Source organism: Leucoraja erinacea, unplaced genomic scaffold (genome assembly GCF_028641065.1).
Source record: "Leucoraja erinacea ecotype New England unplaced genomic scaffold, Leri_hhj_1 Leri_857S, whole genome shotgun sequence".
Taxonomy (NCBI): domain Eukaryota; kingdom Metazoa; phylum Chordata; class Chondrichthyes; order Rajiformes; family Rajidae; genus Leucoraja; species Leucoraja erinaceus.
Window position 1 is genome coordinate 8,669 of NW_026576792.1, and position 5,083 is coordinate 13,751.

General features: G+C 40.5%; 1 long non-coding RNA gene across 1 annotated transcript; it reads left to right on the top strand.

Annotated features, from left to right (window-relative positions):
- The first annotated feature begins 554 nt into the window (after window positions 1-554).
- Window positions 555-3,684, top strand: LOC129694914 (uncharacterized). Its single transcript, XR_008723065.1, has 2 exons — window positions 555-1,121; window positions 3,258-3,684. It is a non-coding gene; the product is annotated as an uncharacterized LOC129694914 (long non-coding RNA).
- The last annotated feature ends 1,399 nt before the right edge of the window (window positions 3,685-5,083 follow it).

The following is a 5,083-nucleotide window of genomic DNA, read 5'->3' on the forward strand; positions in this document are numbered from 1 at the left end:
AGGAAAGACAGAGACACAGAAAGAGAGAGAGAGAGAGAGAGAGAAGAGAGAGAGAGAGAGAGAGAGGAAAGAGAGAGAGAGAGAGGGAGAGAGAGAGGAGAGAGAGAGAGAGAGAGAGAGAGAGAGAGAGAGAGAGAGAGAGAGAGAGAGAGAGAGAGAGAGAGAGAGAGAGAGAGAGAGAGAGGAAGAGAGAGAGAGAGAGAGAGAGAGAGAGAGAGAGAGAGAGAGGGAGAGAGAGAGAGAGAGAGAGAGAGAGAGAGAGAGAGAGAGAGAGAGAGAGAGAGAGAGAGAGAGAAAGAGAGAGAGAGAGAGAGAGAGAGAGAGAGAGAGAGAGAGAGAGAAAGAGAGAGAGAGAGAGAGAGAGAGAGAGAGAGAGAGAGAGAGAGAGAGAGAGAGAGAGAGAGAGAGAGAGAGAGAGAGAGAGAGAGAGAGAGAGAGACAGAGAGAGAGAGAGAGAGAGAGAGAGAGAGAGAGACAGAAGTAGGAGACGACAGGATGACAGATTATCCCTTGGGGCACCCATAAACTGAGAGGGCTAAAAAAAATTAAAATAAAAAAATTAAAATAAATAATAAATAAAAATGCCTCACCCTATATCCCTGATGGGGAAGGAAATGGATTAGGGCTTTGGAGGAGGAGAACGTGGGACGATTATTGGCCATGAAAGATTTGAAGGCACCATTGGTAAAAGTAGTGGGAACCACTAAGTGTCAGATAAAGATGATGTAAATTGTTACAACCGGGCCGACAAAAGACTACAAACATGGCCGCCGCTCACAAACTTACCGGCTACAGCGCCATCTTCTGGTTGGATGCCGTCATGACCGAGGGTATGCAGGCCCCTCAGCAAATGTTACCCACTTAAGGTGAACCCCAAGGAACAAAGGGGAATGAAAAGGTGGAGAGTTGAAAATGAACAAGAAAAAGAAGGCATGTGGACATTATATTATGAACTATTGTGGTGGAAGTCATTCTTCTTAAAGTCAAGCAGAATTGAAGGAGGTGGTGGGATTGTCATTTATTTCCAACCCCCGATTCAGCAAACAGTTGGTCTCTGCGGTCAATGTCAATGAACAAAGCCCCTGGTTGAAAAGACTGAAATAAGTGATGAACTGACACAAGTGAGTCCTATGAGGGAACCAAGCGGGGCCAGAGAATTACATGCCAATAATACATGTCTTGGGGAACTTTTCCTCAAAGTCCTATCAGGAGTGAAATTAATCTGGAGATTATAAGCCCTAACTGGACTGGGGTCCCCAAGAGAGAGAAAGGGATTTAAGGAAGGATGTCAAGAAAGGCCAGGATGAGGTAGGTTTTTTTAATTAGATGGGAAAGGCAGAGTTGAAAGTTGAGGGGGAACTTCTTTACTCAGAGAGTGGTAGCTGTGTGGAATGAGCTTCCAGTGAAGGTGGTGGAGGCAGGTTCGATATATGGTTATATGGTATACCCTTAGAAAGTATTTGTTGATGTGGACAATTTGTTGGTTTGTTCCACAAGTGAAGAGAGAGAAATACTTCAGAATATAAGACAGCAGATGATGACCTTGGGAAAGGTAGGATATAGTTCAGACTAGATTGGGAATTTTGAAATTGTATGGTGAAATGGAAAAAGTACATGTCAAAGAAGTTAAATTAAAATGCAGACAAAGCAGCTGAAACAGCATCTGGAAGAGATGTCCAGGGTAAGTCTGAATCGATTTAGGTATGAGCACTGTAGTGTCGTTTATGTTGAATAAGGTAATTAAGAGGTTTGGTAAACCTACAGAAATCAGCTTTGACAACGGATTGTTTTCATTTGATGAAAAGAATAAATGGAACATTGAAGGTTAAAATAAATAAGATTTGTGTAATGCTCTGCCATTGGCACTGAAGAAATGTTGCATGCAAACTAACCAGCAGGTGACACAATGGAGAAGTTCCTGCAAGGGACCGAGTTTGGAACAGTTACCGATTAGAATTTAAAAAGTATATGAAACAGTTAATAATGATATACAAGTCTATTTATGAACAGGTAAAGTAAAAGCTGTCGGAGATGGACCAGGAAGAAGGACCCTTTAAACCTGAAGACAAGGTGTATGTATGAGTTTTCTAAATCACCGACCGATGTTCGTTTAGAAGGTTGAGATACCTAGTACGATTTCAATAATTACATGAGGGCTGGCCCACAGGTACGAATAGATAATAGCCCTGAGGTAATTGAACAGGAGGACAAAGAAGAGTAGAGTTTTAACAAGAACTTGTTTGACATCAGTGGTGGGAAATAATGGAAAGGATACTAAAGACAATATTATAGGAATTTGGATAAATGGGGTAGGATTAGGAAGAATTAGCATGGATTTGTGATTGTGACATTTGACTAATCTTGATTTTTCTTAAAAGAGGTTATTAGGAAAATTGATGAGGTTAAAGTGGTGAACTTCAGTAAGGCCTTTGACAAAGTTCAATAAAGGAAATAAGGTTGGTTAAGAAGTGGTTAGTAAGGAATAGCAAGATGGATTAAAAGTGACTGTTGGGAAATGTCAGAGAGTAATGGTGGATGGATGTTTATCAGGTTGGAGGTCAATGACTAGAGGGGTACCTCAGGGATGTGTGTTGGGACCACTGTTGTTTGTCATGTGAATCAATAATATGGATGTTGGTGTGGTAAGATAGATTAAGAAGTATGTAGATAATACTAAGATAGGTGGTGTTGTGAATAATTAAGTAGATTTTTAAAAATGTACAGAGAGATTTAAGTCATTTGGAAGACTGGGTTGAAACATGACAGATGGATTTAATGTTGATAAGTGTGAGGTGATACAACTTGGCAGGCCAATTCAAATTAGACTTACATGGTAAATGATTGTGAATTGAGGAATGAAGTTGAACAGAGGGATCTAGGAACAACTGTGTATAATTCCCTGAAGGTGGAATCTCGTGTAGAAAGGATGGTAAAGAAAGATTTTGGTGTGTTGGCCTTTATAAATCAGAGCATTGTGTATAGAAGTTGGGTTGTAATGTTAAATTGTACAAGGTATTGGTGAGGTCAATTGTGGAGTATGGTGCATAATTTTGGTAGGCATAATTATAGGAAAAAGGTTAAAATAGAGAGTACAGAGGAGATCAATTAGAATGTTGACTGGGTTTCAGCAACTAAGATACAGAGAAAGGTTGAACAAGTTAGGTTTTTATTATTTGGGAAAGATAGAAGGAATACCCACCATGGTAATGATGTTTTCTTAAGGAACTGTTTACTGGCAGTATCTCATTCTATTACAGAATTAAAAACCAAGGAGCTGTTGGCACAGAGTCCCCATCTCGACTTGCCAATCCATTCTGTGAAAGCAGAGAACTGGGATCTTGTAAAATCATGGAAGGAAGAAAAGCTGCAACCAAAGTGGACTGGACCCTACCTTGTGTTATTAATCACCGAGACAGCAGTACGAACAAAAGAAAAAGGGTGGACACACGCAAACCGATTTAAGGGTCCTGTGGAGGCCCCACCGGACAATATCAGCCCGTAGACTGTGCTTGAAGGGAAGGAACCATTGACTTTGTGCCTATTCGGATGTTGTATTATTCCCTGCGCTGGCCTTCAGAACACAGTATGACTAGCGAGAGGAGGATAGGGAGGCGAAGAATCTGCTGCTAGCACTAGAAAAGGAAGATATAGTATAATTCAAAAGATGCGTAGCAAAAAGAAAAATGGTGGATTGTGAGAGAAGGGTTAATAGGGATGGTTGAATTATACTAGAACTCTGAAAAATATAACTTAGAAAGAAATGAGCTTATCCGCAGAAGCCAGACTGCTGGTGGAATAAAGTAACAATATACAGAACAGAGAGAAATTCTAGATAAAAAGTAGCAAACAGATAACAACTTCAGCAGAAGGCCTTGGGAGTCTTTGACATTCCTGGACTTTCTCGTGGGAATGTGGGCTTTATGTTATGATTGGACGAAACTCGATGGGGAGACCTGAGGTAGTGACCACAGTGAAGAAGGGTATAAACGTTTGAACCTTTTGAGGAATTCTCCGTGTCACCTGAATTAATTTGGAGTATAAAAAACCACAACATAATTGACGCAGCGAGCAGGGTCGGTAAGAGACTATCGATTAAAAGACAAAACGTTTAGGGTGCTTCCAAGCCCCTCATTGGCTTTCTAAGACAACAGGAAACAGGGTGGCCACCCAAAACAAACAAAATGGCGCTTTTCCGCTTGATTTGGAAAATAACCTGTTGTACATGGAAAGCCATTGAGAACACAGAAGTGCCTATATACTCAGAAGGTCTCTCCGATCCAATAATCTGTCACTAAACTCGTCAAAGTGGAGACCCGGAGGATTGCTCGAGGTCCAAGGAGAAACGAGCGGATTAGATCGTTGGGAAGTGGGCGAGATCCAAGGAGGAACGAGTGGATTAGATCGTTGGGAAGTGGGCGAGATCCAAGGAGAGAAGAGCGGATTAGATCGTTGGGAAGGGGACGAGGTTCACGTTGAAATTAGTGGATGAGACCGTTGAGAAAGAGGGGCGGGTCCACGCGTGTAGGAAAAGTATAAAATAAAAAAAGTAATAAAAAATAATGAAATAAAAAATAATAAAAAAAGAATAAAATAAAAAATAATATAGAAAAAGGATAGAACAGAAGTAAGGATTCCGACTGGATTGATTGATAACGTCTGGGAACTTTTTTTGCAATGAGTAAAGTAACTGCAGTCGAATTGTTAAGTAAAAAGTTCCCTGTATCTAAAGAGGACATTATAAAACATTCTGAGAAATGGGAAACAAGGACGGAGAAATTAGTGACAAAATGGCCCAAGGAAGGTACTTTCGATATAAATTTGTGTGATGAGATGGAAATATTAATCAAGAATTATATGTCTGAAGATAAATCAGAAACACGGAAAAAGAAGAGAGAAAATGAGTTAGAGGTAATTAAGCTGTTCAGAGTAGAAGGAGAAAGGTTGAATAAAGTGTACCAGGAGGTAAAGAAGACAAAGGAAGAAGGTGAGAAAACAGAATGGCAGAATGAGACTCAGAAAAACCCGGTTAGAAAATCGACCTTATATCCAAGCTTGAGAGATCATGAGTCTCACCCTACCTACC